The following is a 17,970-nucleotide window of genomic DNA, read 5'->3' as shown; positions in this document are numbered from 1 at the left end:
TGTGTCTCTCTCACATCTTTCTTTCTTTCTTTCTTTCTTTCTTTCTTTCTTTCTTTCTTTCTTTCTTTCTTTCTTTCTTTCTCTCTCTCTCTCTCTCTCTCTCTCTCTCTCTCTCTCTCTCTTTCTCTTCCCTTCCTCCCATGCTCCCTCCCTCCCTTCCACTCTCTTTAAAACTCAATGGAAAAAAATATCCTCAGGTAAGGATTAACAACAACAAAAAAGCAAGCAAGCAAGAAAGAAAAGTAGCCTTAATTCATTATAGTAAAAGACATAAAATATGAAATAAAGGATTTCTTACAACCATTCTCAATAAGTAGTATCCTCTTATATAACTTGCACCTAATATCTGTCAATGTCTCTTCATCTTTAATTAAACTTATTTCATGAACTTATAGAATATGATGTTTGAAAGAGAGATCAGGTGGGGTTCAAACTCAAATCTTTAACTACATATTCCCTCATCTGTACAAGGGAAAGATTAAACTACACAATCTCTGCTAGACTATTAGCTATTAGGCTGTGGGAGTGCAGAAGGTAACGAGTTGTAGAGAATAGGTTTGCAGATATATTCCATGTTGTCTGCATTGTCATAAAAAAATAGAAAGAGGAAGAAGAACTTATTCAGCCAATATTAAAACCCACTCTGGGCTGTGGATCTATTTTTTCATAGATTAGATACATTTTCTTAATTACTGGGAAGTGAATATCCGATACTACTCAAAAGAATTCTCCATGGAAGCCAAAAAGAAAATAATGTTTCATTTATAACATTATTGCTTTTGCAGAGTAAAAATACTCTTGGTGAAAATCTCACTAAAACTATTGCTAGTGTTCTATAGCCTTCACTACCATGTAAGTATAAAAATGCATGTAAACAGGAGATTAAGGAAGTTACAATAACAGCAAAAGGTGTGTGCTTTGGCATTCTCTTCAAGGATGTATCAACTACTTTCTGGAAGTATGCCTCTCTTTCCCCTGAATTTTAGTCCATAAACCATGATTGCAGCTGATTTAGGATAGTAACAGGGGCAATGTCTTGGTACCATAATGAGGACAGCACCAACAAAGTTGTCTGGAAAAAATTCCAGGTTACTGGACCCATTCAGCTTAATTCTAATTTAGGTACAAAATTATGTTAAAGTTCTTCAGTATTCTTAACTGAAAGAAAAAGATGACAAGTACAGCAATTCACATGTTACTACTCTGTTGCCTGTTTGCTAGTTTTGAGACAATGCTTTTGCCCTGTTAAATCAAAGAAAATAATGTTATAAAGTAATTTCCAAATTCACAGCTCAACCCAGAAGTTCGATGCTTCCTGGAAAGTCCCCAGAACTGGATCAATTTTTCAATTCAAATGAATAGAACAACTATGCGTCCTATACCTCATAAGTCTCCAAATTTAACTTGACACCTATTCCCTTCTTCCAGATGGCTAGTAGCGGGGAGGGGCGGAATTAGTAAGAAGCCCAAAGAGACACGGATCCTGTGTACAGTTCCTGAGACACCTGTGTTCAATGGTCTTTCTCTGTCCCAATCAGTTTTCCCTGAAGCTAGCATTACTAAACAGAATTACCCAGGTAAACAATAAATGTTAAGTATGTAGACGTTTTCATCCTTTAGGGGTTTACTTCATAAAACCATGAAACTAGAATTTTTTTCTCTTCAAAACTAAAAGTTTAGAATCAACAACAAAAATTCATTTCCCCAGAAGATATCTAGTGTCACCCTTCCTCCATTATAAGTCAATAGTACTTATCTTCCCGGGATGGCTTGTCACCTCATATGAGGGACTCTGACATTTTGTGGGATGGCAAACCACTTCTGTCATCCTTACTTCATGCCCCAGGGATAAGATGTTTCAGGTAAGGTTGAAGGAAATATGAAGGAAAGAGCAAAGGAAAGAAGAGGATGGAATCAGATACCACCTTTTTTTCTCTTCCATCTCCAACTTTTTAATAGCAATAATATTTCATGAAGACATTGGGAATATGCATTAGATGGAAGTAGCAGACAGTGAAGATATATAAGAATATAGACTAAAAAATATGTTATAACTTACTACTTGCCTTCTGGACCCTTTCAATGATGTTTATGTCTTAAGAGAGACTCTACTGATTTCTTTTCTATATTAGCTTCCTGTTTATATTTTACTTATCTTTCCCTCATCATCATCATAACTTTATAACCCATGAAATCAGAGCTTAAAACTGGGGAAAGAAATTTTAGTCTGAATAAATTCAATTTTACTTTGTTTTTTCCCTGGGTGATCAAAATGCTTCAGAATTCTCTTCATAGTTCACTCATGTAATCATGCTTCCCTTCTTTCCTTATCTCGTATCTTCATAATCTTTTAAATATTTCTTCTCTATTTTTTCTATCTCCAAATCTTCATGAATCTCAAAAGACTGTGTTTAATGAATATGGCAGGTGACTAAAAAAAAAATGTATGTATTAGAACTGAGCAGAGGGTAAACAAGTGACAGTACGACCAGTTTACAAGCACATGGAGCAAATGGAATGCCACACAGTTCTGGTTGTCATGCAAGTTGGTACAACCACTTTGGAAAATTGAAGCTGAGCCTATCCATAATGTATGAACAAGAATTTTACTCATGTACCTATACAAGACTCAAGAGAAATGTAAATATATGTGCACCAAAAGACATGTAGAAGAATGCTAATAGCAGCATTGTTTATAATAGCTGAAAGCTGGCAATAGCTCAATTCTCTCATTGAATGACTAAATCATCCAATAGAGTACTGAATAAATACTGAAAGGAAGTATTGCTGCACATAACAATGGTGAGCATCACAACTATAATGTTGAATTACAGCAACCAGAAAATTAAAAAGAGTAAGTACTATAGAGAGTGAAGTTTCAAAAGCTGGAAAAAATAAAATAGCATGTGTTGATATAATGTCAGAGTAATGATTACTTTGGGGGATGACTTAATTATGTAATGTCAGGGTATGAAGGAAGTCTCTGGGTTATTAGAAATGCAGTGTATCTTGAACTGGATGTTTTACCTGGGCATGTTCACTCTCTAAAAATTCATATAACTTAAGATCTGTACATAATACTACATGTAAATTATACCTTGATTTTTTTAAAGCCATATTAGTTGGATTCTGGTTTCTCTAAAATAGGAAAAATGCTCTTTATATCCCTTTCTTACAGGTCTTTAAAACCCTGGGATTTTAATAAGCTTTGTTTCTCTGCTAAACAGCTCCTAAATTCTCCCTAAATTCTACAGCTTAGAATATGGTCTATCATCTGAATGATATGCCTAACATTGAATCTAATACAAATCATTATATAATATCAGTAGACTTTCAAAGTCAACCTTGGAACTGTGTTTGATGATAAAAAGTCAAGATTTTATATAGTAATGGGATAATTATTTTAAAATGGAGATACAATAGAAAAAGCAATCACCATAGCTATACTATAATAAGTATTAGAGGGACAACAGTAATAACTGTAGATTGAGCCTGACACTCTTCTGGCTCAAAGTAATTGACTAAAATTTCCTGAATTGTGTTCCTCTAAAAAAAGGTTGAAAGGATAATGGTTGATAGATAAAAGTGAGGATGGTGAAATAAAAATGATTGCTAACATTAATTAACTCCAGATACCTATGTTTGCCACTATTATTCTGCTTCCTGCCTTCTATTATAGAGCATTGTAGTGTTATTCTATCCATTCAGGGTTCCACATCTATCCTAACATATAAAAATCCAGGGGCCATCACAACCGAAACAACCGATGGACAACCGAACAGCAGGTTGTGTAGGGCGACCAGGCTGGCAGGGGTGGCATTTGGGGGCGACCAGACAGTCAGGCATGTGAGCAGTTAGGAGCCAGCTGTCCCAGATTGTGAGCGGGATGTCCCAGATTTGAGAGGGTGCAAGCTGGGCTGAGGGGACACCCCCCCCCCAGTGCACAAATTTTGTGCACTGGGCCTCTAGTGTGTGTGTATATATATATAGATATATATAGATATATAGATACATAGATATATAGATACATAGATATATAGATATATAGATATATAGATATATAGATATATAGATATATAGAGATATATATATCCTACCTAATAATAGACAAACATGGTAATTGACCATACCTTTCCTACACCTCCCATTGGCTAATCAGCATGATATGCAAATTAACTGCTAACAAAGATGGCGGTTAACTTGCATACATAGGCTCCAAGCGGTGGAGCGAGGCCTGACATTTCTGGGGTTGGCGGAGCAGTGAGGCCTGACGTTTCCGGGGCCAGCTCTGGCCAGAACTCGGCCAGAGCGAAGGCCTGGGCCCCGGGTGCTGGAGGCAAACTGGTGCCAGCAGCCAGGGGAAAGGAAGGCCTATTGCATGAATATCTTCATGCCACAGGCCTCTAGTATATATATATATAAGCCTAAGCAATCAAACAACTGAACGAGAGGGCACAGGCCGGGCTGAGGGACCCCCCCCCCCCCGAGTGCACAAATTTTTGTGCACCGGGCCTCTAGTATATATATAAAAGCCTAAGCAATCAAACAACTGAATGACCAAACAACCAGTCACTATGATGCACACTGACCACCAGGGGGCAGATGCTTAACACAGGAGCTGCCCCCTGATGGTCAGTGCACTCCCACAGCAGGAGTACCGCTCAGCTGACTGACAGGTACCAGATGCCAGGCTCACAGCTGGCAAGCACAGCTGTGGTGGTGGCACAAACCTCTCTCACCTCTGCAACAGTGCGCTACCAAGCAGCCATGGCAGGCACAGTGGAGCCAGAATGAGCGGGAGTGGTGCGGCCCCCGACCCCACTACTACAACCCTCAGGGAATGTCGGACTGCCGGTTTTGGGGATTGGGGATCGCAGCCTGCGGGGATCAGGCCAAAACCGGCAGCCTGACATCCCGCAAGGGGCCCTGATTGTGAGAGGGAGCAGGCCAGGCTGAAGGACCCCACCAGTGCACAAATTTGTGCACCAGGCCTCTAGTATATTTATAAATCCCAAAGCCATTGTGACATTTTTTTAACATAACTGCAATGTTGACTTACATTCAACTTAGTGTCTACTCTAATACCAAGTCCTTTTCTGACAGAAAATTACTTTTCTACAATATGAAATGTTAGTCATCAAAATAGAATACAATATTCTGTATAAGAAAAATAATTTGTAGTTTATTTTTATGACTAGTGAATGTACTTTATTATTGTTCACATATAGATTTCAGTCTGAGATTGGATTAAGATGACGCAGATTGCCGAAACTGGTTTGGCTCGGTGGATAGAGCGTCGGCCTGCGGACTGAAGAGTCCCAGGTTCGATTCTGGTCAAGGGCATGTACCTGGGTTGTGGACACATCACCAGTGGGAGATGTGCAGGAGGCAGCTGATCGATGTTTCTCTCTCATCGATGTTTCTGACTCTCTATCTCTCTCCCTTCTTCTCTGTAAAAAATCAATAAAATATATTTAAAAAAAAAAAAAAAAAAGATGACGCAGATCATTTTGATGTATATAGAAAGCCCAGGAGGATACAGTAGGCCTGCTGGTACCAACACATTCTTGAATGAATGTAGCATGAGGGTTAGATTGTGAAAGATCCACAAGCAATTTTAATTTCTTCCCACTACTGTCATGCATCCTAAAATTTAGGATATATACCAACTAATAATAATATTTACCTAAGAAAAAATATGTAAAAAGAAAATCTGCTATGAAATACATTCTACATTTGCACAATATCTGCCTCTATAGCCAGGGCCAAATGGAATTGATGTCTTAAAATTAACATGACCTAGCTATATTCAGACCAGTCCTATAAGTCATTAACACAGGTAATCAAAACATGGTCAAAATTGCTTTGATGGCAATAAAATTTTGTTTTCCCCTGGATTTTCTAGGTTATTCATTATTATTCTAAACTGTAAAACAACAATGATTTTATTGATATGTTTCCAATTTCCATTTTCCAATATACTTTATTCTTGGGGCCAAATATATGACCCACATATAATGTTCATTCTGTAAACTAACCCCCTTTGAGATCCATTCTGCTTTCTTAACTTTGTTTTCCCTTTTCCTAATTTTCTATGCCTATTTTAAATCTTTCATTATATTGCTGGTATCTGTGTAAACCATTTCATATTTTTTCTAGAAAAATACAGTTGTGCCAGCTGGAGTTCTCTGAGAAGCAGACAACATGACGTGATTAGACATGCAGGAAATTGTGGGGGAACTGGTGAAACATAAAGAGGAGGGAGCCTGGCCAGTGTGGCTCAGTGGTTGAGTGTCGATCCAGGAATCATTAGGTCATAGTTCAATTCCCAGTCAAGGCACATGCCCTGGTTATGGGATCAATCCACAGTATGGGGTGTGCAGGAGGCAGCAGATCAATGATTCTCTCTCATCATTGATGTTTCTCTCATTCTTCCCTCCTCTCTGAAATCAATAAAAATTTCTTTAAAAAAAAAAAAAGAGAGAGAGAGGAGGGGGCAGAAGTAGCCAAGAAGAGGCTCCCAAGGAATAGAAGCAGTAATCAAAAAACTCCCAGCAAGCAAAAGTCCTGGTCCAGGCAGCTTCACAGGGGAGTTTTGCCAAAACTTCAAAGAATAACTAACACCTATCCTCCTCAAACAATTCCAAAAAATCCCAGAGGAAGGCATGCTTCCAAGCTCTTTTTATGAGGCCAAAATTATTCTAGATCCAAAATCAGATAAAGACACTACAAAGAAAGAGAACTTCAGGCCAGTATACCTGATGAACATAAATGCTAAAATCCTCAACAGCAAATTAGCAAATCAGATCCAGCAATATATTAAAAAGATCATACAGCATGACCAAGTGTGATTTATTCCAGGGCTGCAAGGCTGGTACAATGTTTGCAAATCAATAAACGTGATACATCACATAAACAAGCTGAAAGATAAAAACCACATGACCATATTAACAGATGCAGAAAAAGCATTTGACAAAATCCAACACCCATTTTTGCTAAAAACTCTCAGCCAAATGGGAATAGGGGGATAATACCTCAACATAATAAAGGCCATATATGACAAACCTTCAGCCAACATCATACTCAGTGGGCAAAAACTAAAACCATGAGAAACTAAGATGGCGGCATAGGTAAACACCGGGAAATTGCTGCCTCCCACAACAACTTCAAAAATACAACAAAAAGACAAAACGGACATCATCCAGAACTACAGGAAGGCTGGCTGAGTGGAAATTCTACAAGTAGAAGGAATGAGAAAAACACACTGAGAGCCAGAGGAGCTGCGGAAGTAAAGTGTAGAGGTACGGAGGCTCAAGCGCGCGGAAAGGGGCTGGCACCTGAGGACTCGGCTGTCTTTTTGAATCGGGAGGGAGTCACAAGCTCCTGACTGCTCTGAACTCCGGTTCCGGGAAGTCTCTGGGGACCCAGGACTCATATGGGGAGAAACTGGACTGTCTGGCAGCAGGCAGAACTCTGAACTTGAGGGCAGCTTTCCCTCAGAGGTGCTTGCAGCAATTAAATTACCGGGACACTGAGACGCATGGCCCCTTAGGGAAGGGCTGAGGACCAGCCATAGCTGCTTGCTCCGCCCTTTGATTCCCTGAGACCCCGCCCCACACAGACTGTGGCAGAGGCTTTTGCATATGAATGCCCTGGCCCTTTGCAACCTGAAAATTACCTAACAAACTGCAGCTGGGCCAGACAGACCCAGAACGTCCAAGAGAAGGCCCAAGGCCCCACAGCAGCTTGCATTGCTTCACAGCTGGGCCTCATCAGGGCACCTCCAAACTCCAAAAAAGGAAGGGGAATCTTCAGTTGTCTTCGTAGCTCCTGCTGTGTAACCTCAGGCAGAGGCTCAATTAGCACCTCCTTAGATCCAAGAGCCAGTGTACCCAGTGGTCAGAGTGGGACCATCCAGATTACAACTCCTCAGATCCATAAGGAACACACTCAGGGAACAGACTCAGTGAGCACCAAAGCCCCACTGAAGCAAGTCTTGCCCCAGAAGAGTGTCTTCAGCACAGAAGTTCTCCCACTGCAGACACAGCTGATTCTCACAGCCAATTGGCCTGGAGGTCAATTCCTCCCAGTGATCCTACAACAATCAAGGCATAACTACAACAAGACTGTGCACAAAGCCCACAAGGGGGTACACCAAGAGTGTCCACCTCAGGTAACTGGGGAGGCTGAGCCACTGGGCCCCACAGGACACCTAGCACACAAAACCACTCTACCAACACAGGGAAGCATGAAAAATGTGGAGACAAAGAAACAGGTCACAAATGACAGAAATGGAGGAAAGCAAATGACTGGATATAGAGTTCAAAACCATGGTTATAAGGTTTTTCAAGAATTTTATGGAAACCGCCCATAAATTTAGTGAGACCCTCAAGAAATTTAGTGAGACCCTTGAGGATATGAAAAAGGACCAACTAGAAATTAAGCATACACTGACTGGAATAAAGAATAATATACAGAGATCCAACAGCAGACAAGAGGATCCCAAGAATCAAGTCAAAGATTTGAAATACAAAGAAACAAAAAATACCCAACCGAAAAAGAAAAAAGAAATAAGATTCCAAAAATATCAAGTTAGTGTAAGGAGCCTCTGGGACAACTTCAAGCGTACCAACATCAGAATTATAGGGGTACCAGAAGAAGAGAGAGGGCAAGATATTGAAAACCTATTTGAAGAAATAATGACAGAAAACTTCCCCTACCTGGTCAAAGAAATAGACTTACAAGTCCAGGAAGCGCAGAGAACCCCAAACAAAAGGAACCCAAAGAGGACCACACCAAGACACATCATAATTAAAATGCCAAGAGCAAAAGACAAAGAGAGAATCTTAAAAGCAGCAAGAGAAAGACGGTCAGTTACCTACAAGGGAGTACCCATATGACTGTCAGCTGATTTCTCAACAGAAACCATGCAGGCCAGAAGGGAGTGGCAAGAAATATTCAAAGTGATGAATGCCAAGAACCTACAACCAAGATTACTTTATCCAGCAAAGCTATCATTCAGAATAGAAGGTCAGATAAAGAGCTTCACAGATAAGAAAAAGCTAAAGGAGTTCATCACCACCAAACCAGCATTATATGAAATGCTGAAAGGTATTCTTTAAGAAGAGGAAGAAGAAAAAGGAACTCTTACCATTTGCCACAGCATGGATGGAACTGGAGAGCAGATAAATACCACATGATCTCACTCATTGGTGGAATATAATGAACAACATAAACTGCTGAACAAGGACTGATCCAGAGACGGAAAGGCATTGATTGGACTGTCGGGCCTTGGAGGGAAGGTAGGGGAGGGTGAGGGTAAGGGGGAAAGATCAACCAAAGGACTTATATGCAAGCATATAGGCCTAACCAATGGACATGGACAAACGGGGCAGGGGGGGGGGGCGGGGGGGGGTGTGAGGGCATGGGGGGGGAGGGTAACATGGGGATAAGGACACATATGTAATATCTTAACCAATAAAAAAAAAAAAAAAAAAAAAAAAAAAACTAAAACCATTTCCCCTAAGAACAGGAACAAGACAGGGATGCCCCCTTTCACCACTCTTTTTCAACATAGTACTGGAAGTCCTAGCCACAGCTATCAGACAAGAAGAAGAAATAAAAGGCACCCAAATTGGAAAGGAGGGAGTAAAACTCTCAGTATTTGCAGATGACCTGATATTGTACATAGAAAACCTGACGACTCCACCAAAAAAACTACTAAATTTAATGAAGAAATTCAGCAATGTAGCGGGATACAAAATTAACACCCAGAAATCCATGGCATTTTTATACACCAATAAATAATGAACTTACAGAAAGAGAAACTAAAACAATCCCGTTTTCCATTGCAACAAAAAACAAATTAAGATACCTAGGAGTAAACTTAACCAAGGAGGTAAAAACTTGTACTCGGAAAACTACAGGACGTTGTAAAAAGGGATAGAGGAAGTCCCTGGATCCCAGCTCAGCCGCACCTGTGCCTCAGGCAGCCGCCTCCACAGCCACAGCCGCCCGTGGGCTCTCTGCCCGCTCCCCTCCCGGACCGCAGCAGCTGCACCCCTCGCCCCTGGATGGGCTCAGCCAGGCAAGCAGACAAGGAGAACATGCCCCCAGCTTCAGTGGCACCCGAGTGCTGGCCAGCAAGACCGCCAGGAGCCGGCCAAGCCGAAAGCTCAGGTCCCTGCCCGGGGCGTGTAGGATGAACCGCTGCCGAGAGAAAACCCCCGTGCTTTGTCACCTTTCCCATGGAATACCATGACCTCTGGCAGATGGATAAGAAAGCCGAGCTTCCTTCTGGACAGCTGAGGAGGTGGCCCTTTCCCAGGACCGACAGCACTGGGCAGCCTTGGAGCCCGAGGAGAGGCACTTCATTTCGCACGTGCTGGCCTTGTTAGTCACCAGCCATGGCATCACCAATGAAAACTTGGTGGAGCGGTTTAGCCAAGAAGTTCAGATCACCGAAGGCTGCTGTTTCTACAGCTTCCAAATTGCCATGGAAAACATCTACTCTGAAATGTACAGTCTCCTCATTGACACTGACATTAAAGATGCCAAGGAAAGGGAGTTGCTCTTCAACGCCATGGAGACGATGCCTTGTGCCAAGAAGGCAGCCTGGCTGGGCCTTGAGTTGGATCAGGGACAAAGAGGCCGCTTATGGAGAACGTGTTGTAGCGTTTGCCGCAGTGGAAGGAATCTTCTTTTGCGCCGATATTCTGGCTCAAGAAATGAGACCTGGTGCCTGGCCTCATTCTCCAACCAACTGAGTAGCAGAGATGAGGGTTTGCACTGAGACTTTGCCTGCCTGATGTTCAAACACCTGCTGCACAAACCTGCAGAGCAGAGGGTGAAAGAGATCATCACCAATGCTGTTGGGATAGAGCAGGAGTTCCTCACAGAGGCCTTGCCAGTGAATTTCATTGGGATGAATTGCACTCTGATGAAGGGTTACATTGAATTCGTGACTGACAGACTCATGCTGGAGCTGGGTTTTAGCAAGGTTTTCCAAGTAGAAAGTCCATTTGACTTCATGGAGAATATTTCACGAGAAAGGAAGACGAACTTCTTTAAGAAGAGAGTGGACGTGATGGAAATGATGCCAAGTCCGACAGAGAACTCTTTTACCATGGACGCTGACTTCTAAATGAACTGAACACCTGCTCTTATTTCCTGATATTTTTTCCTTCTCAAAAGAAAAATGAGCAACTTTAAGTCTTATCAACTAGCTACACCATTAACATTCGTCAATGGTATCTTTAAAACTGTAGCTACCCCAGCAAGAGCCCTGTTTGTTAATGGTCTGAACTAGAAGGGAAGCATAGACAAAGCTCCTCTGAGTCTTTGGAAGCTCCTGCCCGGTGTCTGGCTGTTACTAGCACGCAGGTGTCCATGGCCTCACCATGCCTCTCAGCAGAGCTCTGTGGGGACACGGGCAGTCTGATCAGCAGGTTGAGCATTAAGTTCCTACCACATGGCCATTGGAAGACATCAGCCTCTGCTGTTTCAAAGCAGATTGTAAAATTTACTTATTTGTACATAAAATTGGCACTTTATCCACAAGTAAAATCAAGAGAGAGAGAGAGAGAGAGAGAGAGAGAGAGAGAGAGAGAGAGAGAAAGATACAAACAAGTGGAAGAATATACCATGTTCATGGATTGGTAGAATTAACGTCATTAAAGTGTCCATACTACCCAAAGTAATCTACAAATTTGGTGCAATCTCTATTAAAGTGCAAATAGCATATTTCCCAGACCTAGAACAAATACTCCAAAAAGTTATATGGAACCAAAGAAGATCCCAAATGGCTGCAGCAATCTTGAGAAAGAAGATCACAATACCCGATATCAAGTTATACTACAAAGCCACTGTAATCAAAACAGCCTGATACTGGCACAAGAACAGTCATATAGATCAATGGAACAGAACAGAGACCCCAGAAATTGACCCACACCATATGATCCATTAAAATATTTAACAAAGGAGGCAGGAACATACAATGGAGTCAACACAGTCTCTTCCAATAAATGGTGTTGGGAAAATCGGACAGATACATGCAAAAAAAAAATGAAACAAGACCATCAACTTACACCATACATACTAATAAACTCAAAATGGATAAAAGACTTAAATGTAAGTTGTGGAACCATAAAAATTCTAGGATAAACCATAGGCAGCAAAATCTCAGACATCTCTCGTAGCAATATGTTTGCAGATATATCTTCTAGGGCAAAGGAAACTAAGGAGAAAATAAACAAATGGGACTACATCAAAATAAGAAGCTTCTGCACAGCAAAAGAAACCATCAACAAAATGTAAAGGGAACCCATTGTATTGGAGAACATTTTTGACAATGATACATCTGATAAAGGTTTAATATCCAAAATATATAAGGAACTCATACAATTTAACAAAAGGAAAACAAACAATCCAATTGAAAAATGGGCAATGGACCTAAATAGACACTTCTCCAAAGCGGACATACAGATGACCAAAAGACATATGAAAAAGTGCTCAAATCACTGATCATCAGAAAGATGCAAATTAAAATGACAATGACGCATCACCTCACACCTGTCAGAATGGCTACCATCAACAAATCAACAAATGACAAATGCTGGCAAGGATGTGGAGAAAAGGGAACCCTAGTACACTGCTGGTGGGAATGCAGATTGGTGCAGCCATTATGGAAAACAATATGGAGTTTCTGCAAAAAAATTAAAAATGGAATTGCCATTTGACCCAGTGATCCCAAATCTAGGAATATTTCCTAAGAAACCCAAAACACCAGTCAGAAAAAATGTATGTACCTCTATGTTCATAGCAGCACAATTTACTATAGCTAAGATCTAGAAACAGCCCAAGTGCCCATCAGTAGATGAGTGGATAAAAAGCTGTGGTACATTTACACCATGGAATATGATGCAGCAGTAAAATAGAAGGATATCTTACCATTTGAGACAGCATGGAGGGACTTGGAGAGTATTATGCTAACTGAAATAAGCCAGTCAGAGAAAAACAAGTATCACATGATCTTATTCATATGTGAAATCTAATGAACAAAAAACTGATGAACAAAAAAGAGCCAGAGACATTGAAGCATGGAATAGACTGTTGAATCTCAGAGGGAAGGAGGAGGTGGGTGGGTGGGAAGCAATCAACCAAAGAACTTGTATTCATATATGCGCAACCCATGGACACAGACAATAGGGTGGTGAGGGCCTGAGGTGGGCGATGGGGGCAGACTAGAAGGGTCAATGGAGAAAAAAAGGGACATATGTAACACTTTCAACAACAAAGGTTTAATTTTTTAAAAAGAAAGAAAGGAGCCATGGATAGGAAGAATGGCATCCTGCAGGGCATTCTATGAAACCTTCAGCCAAATTATCATTAGAAAGGTCCCAGATTGTACTGCCATGCAGTCGTTGGCTAGGGGCAGCCATCTAAAATGTGGTCACTGTGGTGGATTCTCAGAGAGGGTGGCTGAGGGTCTCCATCAGCTATGCTCTCAATAGAAGGTTCTCTTGACAGAGGAGTCAATGGCAAATTTTCACAGTCATCACAGCAATATCCAAATAAATAAACAAACAAGAAAGTATTCGCAGATAAATTTATAACATTTCAAAGCTGTCACAGTAATTCTACCCAAACAAATATTCATTAAAAAGTAACATTCTAATGTTTTCAAGTTATAATTGACTAGAGGCCCGGTGCACGAAATCAGTGCACTCACGGGGGTCCCTCAGCCCGGCCTGTGCCCTCTTGCAGTCCGGGAGCCCTCGGGGGATGTCCGACTGCCAGCTTAGGCCTGCTCCCTGCAGGATTCTGGCTGAGCAGTGCTTCCCCTGTGGGAGCACACTGACCACCAGGGGGCAGCTCCTGCATTGAGCGTCTGCTCCCTGGTGGTCAGTGTGTGTCATAGCGACTGGGTGTTCCATCGTTCAATCAATTTTCATAGTACCCTTTTATTATATAGGATTAGAATTACATGGAGATTTATAGTGGCTGAACCATGTCTGAGTGCACCTCCTTAGTAATAGAGAAAAGTCCCTAGGATGTGGAACTGTGCCTTCCTGACACCTAGGATATTGGATTTGCTGCAACATGTGATTGTTCTCAGCTATTTTCACTGTGGTTATTTTTCACAGTGCCACACAGCAAGATATAAAGGAAGGGAATCTCAGGTTTTGCTTTCCCCTCTGTTTCCATGGACACAGGTTTATAATTTTATATGAAAAGTCAAAATCTGTCACTCTCATTAAGTCTGTTCTTGGAGCTACTTTGCTAACAGCTTTGACTAATGCAGTAAAATAATTAGGAACCAGAAAAGAAACACACATAAAGTGAAAGGAAATGAGCCCCTTCTTAACGATGACCAACTGAGGCAGGATGCAGGGATGGTTTGGAAGGGATGACTAGAAGGCAATAAAGTACTTCATGAATGCAGGCATTACAGGGCATTGGATTGGATATAGTTTGCTTTTAAACCAGAAACAATAGAATTAATGTTCCTTTTAAGCATAACACATCTTAATGGTTAGCATTATATCCACCTCCTGCTGTCTCTTATACAAAAAAGTGAATATATCAGCTGAACAGTTTCAAAAATCTTGCCATCAAAACATTTGCCTTTCCAAAACAAAAAAATTCATGATTATCTTTATAATGATCTAATCAATTGTGGCCTAGCTTACAATGTTGCAAGCCCTGGGTCTCTGGAGCTGTGCCATCTTTTTCTTATCACATACGGTTTATTGAGGCTTCACTGTGTGAAGGGCACTGGAGGACAAGAGAACTCTGTTTACAGGTCATGTTACATATTAAAATATGAATTTTAAAAATCAAAATTAGGAAGGAGTTATTAAATTATAAGGAATTCTTCACTGTGCTGGAAGGATTTCTTTCACTGGTACCATGAAATTAAACTGATTCATATTGTGTAATACCTTGTTCCGGAAGCATTTGGTGTGGAACTGGGCCATGTTCATGTCGTGGGCACCTGCATTCAGAACCACCCACAGGTTAGGTCCAACCCATCCAGGATAATCTCTTTTTTGCATAACTCAAAGTCAACTAATGTGGAACCTTCACTGCACTTGCAAAATTCTTTCACTTTTGCTGTATAACACAACCTAATCACAAGAGTGAACTCCATCACATTCACGGTCTCACAGGCAACATGGGGATTATAGAGTATATACATCAAGAGGTAGGAATCTTAGAGGCCATCTTAGAATTCTGCCTAACACAGGTGAAAACTAAGACTTCACTTGATTTATAGCGGTAAATTTTTATTGTAATAATGAAATCACAACTGGACTTAATTATTAATCTAAATACTATGCCTAATTAGCATCATTACACATTTTTAGCTAGATTTAGAAATGCCTATACATATAGACTTTGATTGAAGGTAGCCATGGTAACTGGAGATTTCATTATAGTCTTAGTACCAGTATTTTTTTCCTCTGAGAATCATCCCAATCCTTAGAGTGTGCTCATGTGTGTGTGTGTGCAGTTTTGGGGAGAGGATTAGGGGGTACATTTTGACTGTTTGAGTAGAAGGTTGTTATTTAAAATTAATCAGAAATATACCACCAAGTGCTTGACAGAGTACAAATGCTGTTCAGATAATATTTTCAATGTAAGAATCACTTCAAAATTTCTTTTTCAGAGAATATGAATAATCTCACTCTCCACATAAATATGACTATATATCTTCTATATAACATATACATATATTTTCTATTCTATTTTATATATATATATAATAGAGGCCCAGTGCACGAAATTCATGCACAGGTAAGGTCCCTAGGCCTGGCCTGCCCTGATGGGGGCCTTGGATCCAGGTGGGGGGTCCCAGCTGGGGGTTGGAGCTGGCCTGTGCAAGGAGCCGTGGGAAGTTTGCAGGCCGGCCATGCCCCCATGGGGTGAGTGTTCCTGCTGGGGAGTGGGGTGGCCTGGGCGAAGGGTCATGGGGGTGTTGGCCAGCCACCCCACCCTCAATCAGGGTGGGAGAGACTGATCAGGGGTGGGGCCGGCCGGAAGGAGGGGCTGGGTTCGCTGGCCACAGTGGGCATCATAGCAACCGGTTGTCTGGTCCTGACAGTGTTACAATCACTGGCTTTTTATATATATGCATATATATACATATATATATTCTAGGCAAGTTTGAGGAATGGCCTTTATTTTAAGTTAGACATTTAACACCCTTTAGTCCAGAATCTCCATATCCATTCTAACTAATTATTCTAACAAATTATTCTCTGATGTAAAATTTTCTGATCTAGTCAATTAAATTCTCTATTAAAATACCAACATATTTTGCAAATATCACATCTGAAAGTTCATCAAGAATTATTTTCATGACCTATTGTGTGAAAGGCAGTGCTCTATGTTCTAGAAAAGAGACAGTTCTCTACTTTCTAAAAAGGAGAGAATATAAGCAAGTAAGAAAATAAATAGGCTATACAGAGAGCTCATACAACTTAACAAAAGGAAGATAAACGATCCAATCAAAAAATAGGCAAAAGGTCTAAATAGACACTTTTCAAAAGAGGACATACAGAAGGCCCGGAAACATATGAAAACATGCTCAAAGTCACTAATCATCAAAAAGATGCAAATCAAAACAACAATGAGACACCATCTCACACATGTCAGAATGGCTAGCATCAACAAATCAACAAACAACAAGTGCTGGCAAGGATGTGGAGAAAAAGGAACACTCATGCACTGCTGGTGAGAATGCAGACTGGTGCAGCCACTGTGGAGAACAGTATTGAATTTCCTCAAAAAGTTAAAAATGGAACTCCCATTTGACCCAGTGATTCCACTTCTAGGACTATATACCAAGAAACCAGAAACACCAATCAGAAAGGATATATGCACCCCTATGTTCACAGCAGCACAATTTACCATAGTTAAGATTTGGAAACAGCCTAAGTGCCCATCAGCAGATGAGTGGATTAGAAAAGAGTGGTACATCTACACAATGAAATACTATGCTGCTCTAAAAAAAGAAGGAACGTTTACCATTTGCAATAGCATGGATGGAACTGGAGAGCATTATGCTAAGCGAAATAAGCCAGTTAGAGAAAGATAAATACCACATGATCTCATTCATATGTGGTATATAATGATCAACATAATTTGATGAACAAGAATAGATCCAGAGACAAATGGTGGTTGCGGGGGTGGTTAGAGAGCAACCAAAGGACTTGTATGCATGAATATTAGCAAAACCAATGGACACAGACACTGGGTCAGTGGGGACTTGCCCAGGGTGGGTGGGAATGGCTGGGGCGGGGGGGGGGGGAGGGGAGAAGAGGGCAGTCAATTAGGGGAAAAGGAGACATATGTAAAACTTTAGACAATTAAAAAAAAAGAAAAATGGCAAAAAATAAAGAAAACAAATAGGCTATTTGCAGGTGATGATGCATTATGTGAAGAAAATGAAAAAAGCTGATGAATAAGATTAAACTAGGGGAAGCAGAGAATGAGGAGGGTTTAATTTAGACTGTTTATGAGATAAATTCTCATTGAGGACTTTTAGCTACAACCTGAAAGACATAAACAAAGCCAGCCAAGAGAAACACTGAAGACAAGAGGCTCTGGGTAAAGGGATCACCAATGCAAAAACTTATGGTAGAAACAGATGTTGGTGTGTTTGAGGAACACAAAGAAATTCAGGCAGTACTGGAGTCCAATGAGGGAGGGGAGAGGGAAAGTGGAGGTCAAATCATGAAGGTTATGTAGGCTCTATAAGCCAAGCATGATTGAGTTTTTGTTTCTAGTTGCAATTGACAGCCATTGTAGAACTGATTTGAAATGTACTGTTTTTAAAAATTCAATCTAGCTGTTGTATTGTGAATGGTGCTTGATAGCACCTCATCCATCTATATTCATTGAGTAAAACTGAAAACAAAATGTATTACTAGTCCCAGGGAAGCAATCAGTCACTTATCATTTTCA

At 40.8% G+C, this 17,970-nt stretch overlaps 1 pseudogene; it reads left to right on the top strand.

Moving 5' to 3' along the window:
- The first annotated feature begins 1,853 nt into the window (after positions 1-1,853).
- On the top strand, positions 1,854-11,143 carry LOC118650586 (annotated as a pseudogene).
- Positions 11,144-17,970: the final 6,827 nt, after the last annotated feature.

Source organism: Myotis myotis, unplaced genomic scaffold (assembly GCF_014108235.1).
Source record: "Myotis myotis isolate mMyoMyo1 unplaced genomic scaffold, mMyoMyo1.p scaffold_m19_p_3, whole genome shotgun sequence".
NCBI classification, from domain to species: domain Eukaryota; kingdom Metazoa; phylum Chordata; class Mammalia; order Chiroptera; family Vespertilionidae; genus Myotis; species Myotis myotis.
The sequence above is the reverse complement of the archived record's forward strand: the minus strand, read 5'-3'. Positions and strand labels throughout refer to the sequence as shown.